Source organism: Octopus sinensis, linkage group LG1 (assembly GCF_006345805.1).
Source record: "Octopus sinensis linkage group LG1, ASM634580v1, whole genome shotgun sequence".
Classification (NCBI taxonomy): domain Eukaryota; kingdom Metazoa; phylum Mollusca; class Cephalopoda; order Octopoda; family Octopodidae; genus Octopus; species Octopus sinensis.
The window spans coordinates 90,189,491-90,204,538 of NC_042997.1; positions in this window are offsets into that span (position 1 = coordinate 90,189,491).

Sequence of the window (15,048 nt, forward strand, 5' to 3'; positions counted from 1 at the left end):
ATGCACAACCCCACCAATTACTGACTATATATATATATATATATATATATATTATATATATATATACCACTAACCCCTATACATCCCATACACTATTCACATTACAGATTTATATCTACCCTAATTGCACCAGATCCAGAACTACTTACCTCCCTTACACATAATCGTTTTAATCAGAGACTAGTAGATCTGACACTGTTCATTAATCGGTGTGCATTCAAAGCAATGATTAGTAAATTAACGAAACCCGTATGCTTTTGAATCTCTTTAACAATTCACAATAATGACTTTTATTACTTTTATTCCTACCTCAGTTCATCTAATTGTATATATCTATTGTTACTTTTCATAAAAGCCTTTACTTTTTTTATTTCCAATATGCATTTTCGCTTATTTTTCTTCTTACATTTTCACGTGTAGTTTCTATTTTCATTTTTAAAACATATTTCTATTATATATATATATATATATATATATATATATCAGTCGCCATGATAGATCGTTAGCCACTACACACATTTTTTTCTCTCCTTGTTTCTCTCCTTGTTTTTTCTGTGTCCCTTTCTGTAGAAGAGCGTAGGCTCGAAACGTAAAAGACTTTTTCTATTCCTGAGCGTTATACTAATACATCTGCTTGTTTTGTACACCACCTGTCTTCGTCTTTTGTTTTTTTCGTAAACTCTCCCTATATATATATATATATATATATATACTGTTGTGTCTGGGGAGAGTCATTCTTTTTTGGTGCCTTATAATTTAACACACTCACCGGTAAAATTTCCACTTCTTTCTTTTTTATTTTTTTCTAAGATTTTCGTTGAGTCTTGCAACCTTTCCAATAGTCGTTGACTCTGTCCGTTATTCACACTGCGTTCCTTTTTGTTTGTTTTTGCGCATGTTTGTGGATTAGTGTGCTTATACATACATGCATGCATGTATGTATGTATGTATGTATGTATGTATGCATGCATGCATGTGTGTATGCATGTATGTGCGTGTGCATATGTATCTAACTATGTGTGTACATTTGTATGTATGTATTCTGCATACATGCAACAGAATATACTTCAACACACAAACTCACATAAAGAATCTTGCAAACCAAATCCAAAAACGAAATATATATATATATATATATATATATATATATATGTTCTCTTTTATTCTTTGTTTCAGTCATTTGACTACAGCCTTACTGGAGCACCACCTTTAGTCGAACAAATCGACCTCAGGACTTCTTCTTTGTAAGACTAGTACTTATACCATCGGTCTCTTTTTGCCGACACACACACAGACACACACACACACGACTAGCTTATTTCAGTTTCCGTCAACCAAATCCACTCACAAGGCTTTGGTCGGTCCGAGGCTATAGTAGAAGACACTAGCCTAAAGTGCCACGTAGTGGAAATGAACCCAGAACCATGTGGTTGGGAAGTAAGTTTCTTATCACACAACCATGCCTGTGCCTATACATACATACATACATACATACATACATACATACATACATACATACATACATACATGCATACATACATACATACATACATACAAACATGTGTGTATGTATGTGTGTGTGTGTGGCAAAGAGGCAAATTTTCCCTTTCATTTATATGCCTGTCCTACCCCAACCGATGGGCATGACCGTGTGGTTGGGAAGCCCGCTATGCAACCAGATGGTTTCGAGCTCAGTCCTTACTGCATGTTGCTTTAGTGTCTTCTACAGCTCCGGGCTGACTAATGTCATGTGAATAAATTTGGTAGACGGAAACTGTATGGAAGGTTGCCATTTATATATATGTAAACGTTTGCTCTTGTGTCTGTGTATGTCCCATCACTACTTGACAATCGGTGCTGATTTGTCTACGTCCCTGTAACTTAGCGGTTTCGGTAAAAGAGTTCGATTGAATAAACAAATGACTTCGTCAAGGGACGATGTAGTTTACGCTTCACTTATGAGGTCATAATAAGACAAAAACAAACACCAATTTGTTTCCCTTGCCGAAAAACATAAAAATAATATTAATCATAGAAAAATATTGTTCGTTTCAAGATCATACAATCATTTCTATTTAAGGATTTGGTGCTCAATTCTCTCTCTCTCTCTCATTCTCTCTCTCTCTTTCTCTCTCTCTCTCATTCTCTCTCTCTCTCTCTCTCATTCTCTCTCTCTCTCATTCTCTCTCTCTCTCTCTCTCTCTCTCTCTCTCTCTCTCTCTCTCTCTCTCTCTCTCTCTCTCCTCTCTCTCTCTCTCTCTCTCTCTCTCTCTCTCTCTCTCTCTCTCTCTGCATTAAATGTCTTAACATTTATTTGACTAATTTATTTAGGAACTGGTGAATAAAAGCATATCTTCAGTGCTATTGGCAATTCAAAATGAAATTGCGATGAAACGAAAAATCATTTATGAAATAACTCTATAGAAGAACAACAGTTTTCTTAATTCTGTAGTAAAAAATCATTTTAAAGAATTAATCTTAGTAATAGGAAAAACATGAATTTGTGTTATATATATATATATAAACTATCAAACACAAATTCTTATATACATGTGTGTGTGTGTGTGTGTTTGAATGCATAAATACATGCATATATATATATATATACATACGTACATACACACACAAATATACATACATATGTATGTATGCGTGCGTGTGTGTATGTATGTGTATGCGTGTGTGTATATATATGTGTATGTATGTATATATATGTGTGTGTGTGCGCGTATATATATATATATATATATATATATATATACATACGTACATACACACACAAATATACATACATATGTATGTATGCGTGCGTGTGTGTATGTATGTGTATGCGTGTGTGTATATATATGTGTATGTATGTATATATATATGTGTGTGTGTGCGCGTATATATATATATATATATATATATATATACACGTACACATATACGTACATACGTGTGTATGTATGCATCTTAAGAATTGATAAAAGCAGACTCAATGATGAAATATGCCAGTTGTTTGCAAGTGAAATTAGTATTCTTCGTTGTAATGCAATATAACTCACTGCAGAATGGTGCGTCCTCCTTCTACGAAACCTTATTGTCTGTTAGAATTCAACAATAGCTCCATCAAATGGTTATCACGTAGGTAGCAAGGCAGATATGAAGCTCACCCCGTCATAGACAATTATGTCAGAGCACTGCCAAAAGTGAATACTCGAGGTGTTGCTGGCCTGGAAGAAAATCCTTGGGACGTTTTCCTATTGGTCCTTCCAGGAATTTCTTATGCATAACTAAATAGATTTGATCAGTGTAAGAAGAATTGGGTTGGGAGTTGTAGCAGCTGAATCTAATAAGTGCCGTCTTAACATGTCAAGTGAAATCTTGCCTAAGCTTGTGCGTTACTTGGATGTAATGAATTAATTATAAACGACGAAATGCTGGCCAGAAAGGCGAAGTAGGTTTGTGTAGGCAACTGACAAAGTTATTGACCCCAAACGCTTTTGGATAAGAATTCTTGCAAGCTCCATGTTAAAACCAACATTCACTGACAGTTTTATGTAAAATAAAGCACAAGATTAATAGAAAAAAAGAGATAGAAAAACAAATGAATAAACAAATGAAATAGGATATTTGAAAGTACTTATATTGAAAACATACATTGTGTGTACATGAATGCAACCTTTAGATATATGCAAACTTATATATCTTAAGCACACACATATACACACACATATACATACACATATACACACATACACACACACGGATATATATATATATATATAATAATCTTGTATATCATGCATATAAACCATTCTCAACACGGGAAAACACAAACACAGAATCATACACACATTCATATACTCATTCAAACAAAAACATTTTCCTATACAATCATACAAATACATACATACACCCACACACACACACACACACACACACACACACACACACACATACACATATGTATACAAATATGACTGCATCTCACTATCTGTCTGTCTGTTTGTCTGTACGTCCATCCGTCTGTCTGTCAGTCTTCTGTCTGTCTGAATATCTATCTGTTTGCCTGTATGCCTGTCTGTGTGTATATATGTTTCTGTTTTTAATTATTTAAATTTTCCCTTTGAAGAAGGAGATGGTTTTTAACAAAGATACAAAGCTCCATCTTTGGAATGTAAAAAACGAAAGCAATGTCACATTTTAAACTTGAGTAAAGTCTTGCATTTTTGTACTGTTCCACTCAGACATTGTATTTGAAATGCGCTGGTCAGCCGGTTGGTTTCTTTTTCTGAAAACCCAAGCTTATTCAAACTGACAGTTAAGCATTTACTTACAAAACCAAGTGCTCCTATTATTACTGGTATAAATGTAAATTTGTAATCCGCATACAGAAGCTGGAAGTTTCGAAGCTGTTATAGTCCATAATTATCTTTTTTCTCTTTGATTTTCAAAGAGATATACACATCAGCAGGACAACTGACTTCTATGACGGTACATAATTTTTCTTGTCTGTCCGAAACTACAATATCTGGCCTGTTATGCTTACACTTGACAGATATTTTGATGACAATGTCCCACTAGTATTCCCTGTGCTGGTAGTTGTGTACATATTCAATAGCAGGCGGATTCTCTATATTTATTCTGGGACAGTCCTTCTTCCGGATGACATTCTATATTGTTTTGACGTTTTTGGGCAGCTGCTAATCACACGCATGATGTCTTTCACAGAAATATGGCATAATCGACATTTTCGGTTGCATCTTGAAACTCCAAGGTCTTTATTATCTCTTTTATTTATTAGGCATTTAGAAGAAATCTCCTGTTCTTGGAGAGTAAAAGCATATCCTTCGAAGTGTGATAATGTAGCGGTCACGAGTCCAAGAGAGGATTCGCTTCATGTCAATGTTACTGTCTTCTTCAAGCCTTCGGGAAATATACCCATGCATGGTCTTTTTTGGTATGCGAAGCGTTTCACCTCCAAGTTTTCTTTTTGAGATATGCTAGTCCGACTGATTTGAAACAGATTGCTTCGTAAAGCTGCAAAAAAATGAAAATATACCACATAATATTAGAAAAATTTGTTTTCAGGAAAGTAAGAAACAGCATGACTTAAAACAAGAACAATATTATGAACATAACAGTGCAGATAAATAACCTCTAGTACTCTCTCCCCTCTCTTCTCTCTCTCTCTCTCTTTAATCTTTTCCGGAACACCACTAAGTTCGCATGCGATGATAGCAGCTTCGTCGCATATTTGAGCAACAAACATATTTTAAACAGCCCTACTCATCAAAGTGCTTTGTAGCTAAATCTGAAGTAGCTTAAGCACTTTTTCTTCCCTATTGCCAGAAAATCCAAGAAATATCTAATTTCTCTATTTCTGTCAACGTTAGATGAAAGTTGAGATAAGCAGCTTCCGAGGGGTACCCAAAAGAAACCGGAATTTTGCAATGTATTTTTATCGTCTTCAAATTATTCTCCATTTGAAGCAATGCATTGGTCCAGGCGCGTTTTCCACTGTTCGAAGAAGTGCTGGAACTCTTGCAAAGTGATACCTTTTTACGTCTCCGTCGTTTTTTTCTTCACCTCTTCCACATTTGCAAATTCCGTAGCACCAGCTTTCGTCACCAGTGATGACCTTCGAAAAAAGGTCCGGATCAATTTCCAACTGTTCTTCCAGTTCACGAAACGCATTCTGTAAACAAGCGAGACACAAATTTTGCCGCAACTTTTTTCATTCCCAATTCCTCGCTCAAAATTCGTTGATAGGAGCTCCAGGAACACCAGTCATATCAAGAATTTCGTCCAATGTTTAGTGATGGTCCTCCAATATCAGTTCATGAATTTTCATGATGTTTTCATTCGTTCAGGAAGTCGACGGACACCCTGGACAAAGTTGGTCTTCAAGCGACAAGTGAAAACCACCCGTAAACTTATGTCTTGCTCATGTCAGCGTCCTTGTAAGCTGTTCGAAGCATGACAAATGTTTCGGCCGCCGTTTTCCCCAACAGAAAACAGAATTTCACGGAAGCACGCTGTTACTTTGTTTCAGCCATCGCAAAAATCGATGAACCAGAGAGAAGCACTACAAAGCAAAGATGCAGTACGTGGCAGTACGACTTCAAAAGACGACACCAGCCAGCAGACTGATGCCTGAGGGTTGCATCAAGTGGCTACTAGCGGCAGAAGTCTGAACTACAACGGACTTGTCCCACAGAGAACGTTTCCGGTTACTTTTGGGTACCCCCTCGTATATCAGAAGTTTCATCCCTTAAAGTAGTAACTCACGTTCTGTATTTTTCTTTTTAATATGGTCCAGGAATATTGACAATGTCCCAAACATCAACTCACTGCCTGCAAATTGAACCCTAACTAGAATGTTCGAATGTAAAAACGACCAAACAGCACAAACAGGACTCACTCAATGATTGAAGAAGTAGAAACGGGATGTCATTAACTTTTGTTTTTGCCGCTTTTTTTCTTTCACAAACCATAACCTGTATCATTCAACCACTACCGTAGTTGAATATATTCTTAAGTCCACCATTTCATCAATCGCAGCAGCTTCCAAGATTCACCATTAATTCAGTTCTCAACTAAATTGCAAACTGTTAACTGTTTTAAAGAGGACACCTCCTCACCTACACTTTGGCATAAATAGTTTGAGATTTGGTTCAGTAGAAAAAAGTTACATCAAAATATCTGCGACCTCAAGGGGGGCAGTAAGGCACCTATTCACCTTCAATTAACATAAACGTTTTATTTTAAATTAAAACTATAACTTTCTTAGGCTTAAATGATAGAAAAATGCATGAGGAATTCAGAATCACTAGTCGCATTGAACAAAATTTAGTAGAAAAAGAGTTATGAGGTAAAATGTTACCAAATTTCCTGTCAGTAAGTAAGAGAGCAAGGGAGTAACGCTTCAGCTATAAGAATAAAGAATATATTTCTAAAATCAATACTTAATTTCTTAGACGGCGAGATGGCAGAAACGTTAGCGCGTCGGCTGAAATGCTTAACTGTATTTCGTTTGTTTTTATGCTCCTTGAGTTCAAATTTCCTCGAGGTCGACTTTGACGTACGGATTATTTCATTAATTTTTTTTTTAACTGAACACTTTCAAACTTCCGATGCTGGTAGAATGTTTCACATAGAACAGGGTTTACTCTTAACGTTTCTGAAAATATTTCGTAATTTAGAAGTGGTATTTCGCCTGTCTTTACGTTCTGAGTTCAAATTCCATCGCGGTCGACTTTGCCTGTCATCCATTTCGGATCTATTCAATTAGACGTACAGATTATTTAATTAATTTTTTTTAACTAAACACTTTCAAACTTCCTATACTGGTAGAATGTGTTACATAGAACAGGGTTTTTCTCTTAACGTTTTAGACAAAATTTTGTATTTTAGAAGTTATTTCGTCAGAAGTTACAATGTGACGATGGGCAAATTTGTGTTTGATAAGTACCAATACACGAAACTCTCAGCTTTTGACTTTCTCTCTAACTTCTGTCGATGATATATATATATATATATATATATATATATATATATATATATATTATATATATATATATATACATATTACATATATGTGTACAAAAATCTCATCACACAATCGAACCAATGAAAGAGCCTCTACCTGGTCGCTCGACACGCTAAATCACACGCCCATTGTATGAAATGTCCTAGATTATCCCTAAAAAGACGGTTTACTGAAGGCTGGAATGTCTTTGATGATACATTTGCAGTATCAAGGTTGATTTGAGACTAAATAACATTATCATCAATTTCTATATTAACACCCGCAATTTTTTCACTAAGAAAAAAAATTTGATTTTTTGCGAGGAATCAAGTACTCTGACCTCCTAATATGCTGCAAATCCCTTATTTTGGTTCCGAAAAAATTAGTGGGAGGGAGGGGGGCAAATCGCAGAATCATTGGAAATTTTATTTTTCGTTGAATGAATTCCTGTGAACTCCTAATATAGCAAAATTAGGTTACTTAAGGTGAGCCTGGTAACTGATGGTTTTGGAGGTCTTGTTGTTTGTAACTTTTGGTGAGCCATGGTGCAACCAGCAACATGGTAAAAATCCCTGCCATTAATTTGGTGTGGATGGGTAATATCAAATAATTCAATCACAACATATATTTAAATTAAACACAGAAAAAATTGAAATATTATCATCACTTACATGGGAAAATTGAAATATTATCTTTCAGTATTTTATAAGGTAAAATCTTAAATAATTAATTGACACATTATTAATTATAATATAACAGAAATGCCTGGAAAAATCATGGATTACATGGGAAAATGCAAACATGAAAAGTAATATTCTTAAGATTAGAAACCTGGAAAAGTACAGGACAAGTTATTACACCTGTAAAAGTATAGGACAAACTATTATTTCAAGTAAAGTGAAGAATAAGAGACTTTTTACTTAATTAAAATTTGAATAAAATTTGAATATTAAAAATTATTTTATTATAGTTTACAAATAACACTATACTTATTTAAGTAGAATTTGGCTAATTTACTACCTTAAATACAGAAAAAAAGTGACTAATTAGACAAACTCACAAATTAGCTGAACAGTTTTGTACAATAAATTTAAAAGATGAGAACTGTAAAGAAGTGGCATTCTTTGCTGCAATATTTTAAGTAAAAAGTCTCTTATCCTTTACTTTACTTGAAGTAATAGTTTGTCCTATACTTTTATAGGTGTAATAACTTATCCTGTACTATTCCAGGTTTCTAATCTTAAGAATATTACTTTTCATGCTCGCATTTTTCCATGTAATATAGAATTATCTGTGTGCTAACTGCCAGTGGCGACGATACAACTTAAGTTAGCCAGGTGCAAGAATCTACACAACTCAGTGATGATGAAGACTTACGACATCTACTATCATTATTAAGGCAACATTTCACACAAACTGTACTTGTTTATCCTGGTGTAAATATCTTTTTTTCTGTCGTCGATCGTAACGAAAATACTTTGTTTTCTTAAATAAATATTTTGTATTCTTAAATAAATATTTTATATTCGGAAACTCATGCAGACTTTTTGTTCATTCATCTCTTAACTCAACTGAGGTATATCTTCATTACACTGGTGACAACCAAATCGAAATATATTTATCTTACGGTCCTAACTGAATGGATTAGATCGTTCTTAATAGTTGATGACCATATTTTTAAAACAGTTGCAGTTTTTTTAATGATTTTTACAATTTTTCATCAAAACCGACGCAGAGGGCAATCTAACTATAGTTAAGCCTATTACAGATAACTCATTTTAATCGACACCACGAAAGCTCGATTCTTGTTTTCTCCAAATCATTTTATTCTAATTAGACTGTTTAAGATACCTGTTTTCCAAAACTTCATTGCGTTTTCTGATAGCAAGTAGTTTTAGCATGCCAAAGGATTAAATCGATTCTATCTGTTTTCCGAAATTGTTTAAAATTAATATAGGCTTGTAAATGGATAACTGATTTTTCGTGAAAAGTTTACAATTTTTGTGATGAGCCATTGCTGTGTACATGTTATTAAAAATTGTCATACTTTTTATTCACAGAACTTCAAAGTGAATTCTTCATTTGAAAATAAGACATTGCGAACAATATAATTTATCATTCTTTTCTACTCTAGGCACAAGGCCCAAAATTTTGGGGGAGGGGGCCAGTCGATTAGATCGACCTCAGTACGCAACTGGCACTTAATTTATCGATCCCAAAAGGATGAAAGCTAAAAAAAAAATCGACGTCGGCGGAATTTGAACTCAGAACGTAAAGACAGACGAAATACCTATTTCTTTACTACCCACAAGGGGCTAAACACAGAGGGGACAAACAAGGACAGACAAACGGATTAAGTCGATTACATCGACCCCAGTGCGTAACTGGTACTTAATTTATCGACGCCGAAAGGATGAAAGGTAAAGTCGACCTCGGAATTTGAACTCAGAACGTAACGGCAGACGAAATACCGCTAATCATTTCGCCTGGCGTGTTAACGCTTGTCAGCTCGCCGCCTTAATATAACCTATTATTAGAAATCATTATCGACTTTGCCTTTCATTCTTTCGGGGTCGATAAATTAAGTATCAGTTACCTACTGAGGTCGATCTAATCGACTGGCCCCCACCCCCAAAATTTCGGGCCTTGTGCCTAGAGTAGAAAAGAACCGTTACCACTCCGGAAAAAGTGCTTAACGGTATTTCATACGTCTTTACGTTCTAAGTTCAAATTCTTCCAGAGTCGACTTTACTTTTCGTCCTTTCGGGGTCGATTAAATAAGTAACAGTTGGGCACTGGGATCGATGTAATCGACTTACCCCCTCTCCCGAAATTGCTGGTCTCGTGCCAAAATTTGAAATCGATATTACCAAAGCAGAATCATTAGCACTCCGGACAAAATGCTTCCAATTCTTTATGCGCTAAGTTCAATTCCCGCTGAGGTTAACTTTACCTTTCATCCTTTCAGGGTTAGTAAAATAAAGTACTAATCAAGTACTGGGTTCGATGCGGCCGGCTAAACTCCCATTCCCAAATACTATCCTTTTGCCAAAATTTCAAACGATAAAGGGCGGCAAGATAGCAGAAACGTTACTACGCAGGACAAATTGCTTTTCGGCATTTCTTCCGGCTCTACGTTGTGAGTTCAAACGCCGTTGAAGCTGTCTTTGCCTTTCATCCTTTCGAGGTCGTAAAAATAAGTACCAGGCGAGCACTGGGACTGACGTAATTGACTAGACTCCACTCTCACCAAAATTTCAGGCTTTGTGCTTATAGTAGACAGGATTATTAGACACCATTTTTATGTCACCCGCAGTTCATGGTTAATTTTCCCCGTTTATCTTTTATTTACTTTCGTCGAGTTCAATGTCAGAATAAGCCTTTCACTACCGACCAAAAAGAAGACAACATGGGAGGAGCTACCCATAATAAATGCGTTGTTGTTTAATGCTTAAAAGAAAAGAGTCTTGACGTTTCGGACGCTAATCCTTCATCTGCAGGATGATGGGAAAGAAAAAAACAAATGAGTAGGAATGAGAAAAGGTGACTTAAAAAGAAGAAAAAAGGAGCCAGGGACCTAGTGGGAACGAAGTACTGTGGGAGGAGAGGCAACGCTAACCTGGACAAGGTGTTTTCTTTGTGTGTGAAAGACTACCAGCAATTTTCCATGTTATGCATGCAAGTCTTACCTCGCTACTCCACAATCGACGACTGTTGTTACAGGCATTGACGTCAAACGACTAAGAGCCAAACATTTCGTCCAATGCTCTAACAGGTCAGTAAGACTAGCACCTTGGATTAGTACTTATTTGTCAAGGCCGAAAGGATGAAATGCAAAGTTGACCTCGGTGTGATTTGAACTCAGAGAGCAGTGAATTGAAGCAAATATTATAAAGCGTTGTATCCAACTCTTTAATGACTCTACTAAACTTTAATAGTTTTTCTTTTTTTTTTTACTAAACTACAGACATGGAAGAGTACCTGAAGAGTTTGTCTATCAAACCAACCCCAGTACTTATTTTAAAGTCTGATACTTATTCGTTCGCTCCTTTGCTCAACTACAAGATCGCGGGGTGGAGGGCATAAAAACAAAACAAAACATCAGTTGTCAGATGGTATAACACAAATACATACGAGACGAATTTCTGCACAGTTTCTGCATACAAGATATATTCACAACGAATTGGTCTACTCGGAGTTATAGTGGATGACACCTGCTGGGATTTTATGGTGGAGGACTTTTTGGGTATGTTCTATGGGGGAAGGGGTTGAGCAGTAAACCCAAGAGCTGTCGTCATCGGTACAAACTGTAACTACGCCACTGTGGTTAAACGTAGATACATGCATACATACACATATATATTCACACACATATATGCATACAAATATGTATGCACGTATATATGTATTGATAAATGTATACATACATGCATACATACATACATACATACATACATACATACATATAATATCTATCTATGAATCTATCTATCTATCTATCTATCTATCTATCTATCTATCTATCTATCTATCTATCTATCTATCTATCTATCTATATATCTATCTATCTATCTATCTATTTATTTATATTAAGGGCATTACTATACATAAATGCCTCACGCTAGGAGGGACTCTTTAAGTCAAAAACTACCATAATAAACACATTGTGCCGAATGCGAGGGAATGCAACTCTCGAACAACTCTCACTTCGAGAGTTGCATTCCCTCGAGTTCGGTACAATGTGTTTATTATGGTAGTTTTAGACTTTAAGAGTCCCTCCTAGCGTGAGGCATTTATATATAGTAATGCCCTTAATATAAATGACTATATTTAAAGGGAATAATTAATAAATTTTACCCTTATGAGGTTTTTCACGCTATAAAGATTTTATCCTATTTTTAAATTATGTGTGTGTATATATATATATATTATATATATATATATATATATATATATATAATAGGTATGTAATCATAATATTCATTTGGGTTCATGATAATGATATATAATATATATATTATTGGGTTGGCAACTAAATTCCCACCGTTTTTTAAATTTCGGAATTTATTGCGTTTTTAAATTTTGGAATCTTTTATTTTTCAAGAATTTTATTTTTTAATCATTTTGGAATCTTTTTTTTTTCTAGTTAATTTTTGTTTATTTTCAGATCATTAAAATGAAATGCCAAGTTAAGAAAAACGAACATTTTCGACACCTCCTTCTTTTTGCTCTTAATCAAGGTTCTAAGGCCGCAAAACCTGTTCGCGACATTTGTGCTGTGTATGGAGAGGGTGCTATAGCTGAAAGAGCCGCTCGTGATTGGTATGCCAAGTTCAAAATTGGAAATTTTCAATTTCTGTCTTCCACCAACCCCTACTCCGATTACAGGAATCTTATGTATATGTAGGTGAAATAAATATTGGAGATGCTTTGCCCCAAGCAGGAACTACAGGAACTACTCAGGAGTTTTGCAAACTCCTTTTTTTTTCTTTTTTAAATCCATCGCAATGTTGGAAGCTATTCCGTATCATCATCAGATATCTCAGGGTGTGCGCTTCCCCCTTTAGCCTGTGCATTTCACCTGAGTGGGGCAGCGAGGACTGAATTAATTTTCGCCTACAGAAGGGTCCTATTTGCGATCCTTTGTCAGTCATAGCCACTGCTAGTTGGTTCCAGTTGCCATGGTTATTTCTTTAGTACAGTGGTTTCCAACTTTTGTTTTGCCCCGCACCCCTAATAACTTTTAATATGTTCTCGCACCCCTTAAAGTAATAATTTATATAAAAATAAAGGTGCCCGGGGCAATTGCCCTCTTTGAACCCCTAAAAATCCAGCCCTGATCACACCTCTTGGAATGCTATCTCGCACCCCGAAGGGGTGGGAGCACATCTGGTTGGGAAACCCTGCTTTAGTAGCTTTCTTCACTTGTATGGGTCCTAGACCACTCCGCCTAGCTGAAAAACCGCGACAGTCGACTTCAACGGGGAATGAGACTGTATGTCATCCCTTGAAAAAGGTCTCGTCGACCAAGCCCTGATTTTGGGCTTTCTTTCGCAGGTAAGAAACGTCTAGTCTGTACTCCGCCGCCCCCAGAGTACTGGTAGTTCAGCGACGATAAATGATTGCTTTTGCACTCCTGGAGGAGAGCATGAACATGTCTCCGTGTTACCTCATTTGAGAAGACGAGGCTACACTTCAGGTTTACATGCACCTTCCAGTCTGAAGCTAACTGCAAAACAGAAAGCGAACCTCCAGCTGTATAATCTCCATCAAAAGTCTCCAGTCATAACTTGCCCGTTGACCCCGTGGACGCACAAACGTAAAGCAACAAGAGTTTGCTTCGACCGTCTTAAAAATATTTTAAATCACAACTATGGTATTGTGAACTCTTTCTTTTAATAGTTAATGATAGACGTTTGTGTGTGTGTATGTGTGTGCGTGTGCGCGTGCGTATGTCTGTGAGAGTATGTGTATGTTAGTATATGTGCGCGCGCGTGTGCGTGCTTGTGTGGTTGAGCGCATGCGCGTTAGTGTCTGTGTATTTATACACACACAGACATATATATAATTCATAGATGAGATCCAAATACTCTCCGTATAGATTTACCTCTCTCTCTCTCTCCTCTCTCTCTCTCTCTCTCGACACACACACATATATATATATATATATATATATTATATATATATATATAGATAGATAGATATGATGTATATTATATAATGTCGGTATACATTTCTATAGTTACTTATATATTTATGTATATATATATATATATATATATATATATATATATATTATATATATATATATGTTTCTTTATTAGCCACACAGGGCTGCACACAGATAGAACAAATTACAAGGTAGAGCTTTTCTTTTGAAGATTTAAAAAAAAAAAGAAAAAAAAAGGAAGGGGGAGTTTCGATCAAAAGGGATCGTAAAAGGAGAGAAAGAGGACAAAAAAAGGGGGGTTAAAAAAAAAGGGGGAGAGGAAGAAAAAAAAAAAAAAAAAAATTGATCAATAGGGATCGTTATCACAGAAATGTCAATATGAAGTGTAAAGGGGAGGACAGGTGAGGTTTACCCGTGGAAAGAAAAGCCTACGGAAAAGACCACGGTAACCTCGGTCAATGGAGTCACATGTTATATTTCTTTTTTTTTTTTTTGCAAATAAGCAACTCTCTGTTTTCAATTTCTGGGTTCATAGGATCATGCTCAAGGTGGCTTCGTCATTCATACGTGCCATTCTTGCTACATTCACCCATCTTTTTTTAAAACATTCGCTAGACAAAACTTGCCTCTCTACTCTCACTTTCCTTTTCAAGTGGTACTTGAAGAAGTTGATGAGAGATTGACCAGAGAGGAAAGTGTTTGTCTCCAATCCTTTCAGACGCGTCCACCAGATACATTCTTTCGCCATAGCCACAAGGATGATGAAAATAGCTCTTCCTTCCCGTTTGAAGGAGGGAGGCGTGACAATATTAACGATAGACTCAGCTGATAAACCGACTCGTCCCACACGTGACAGCAGTTG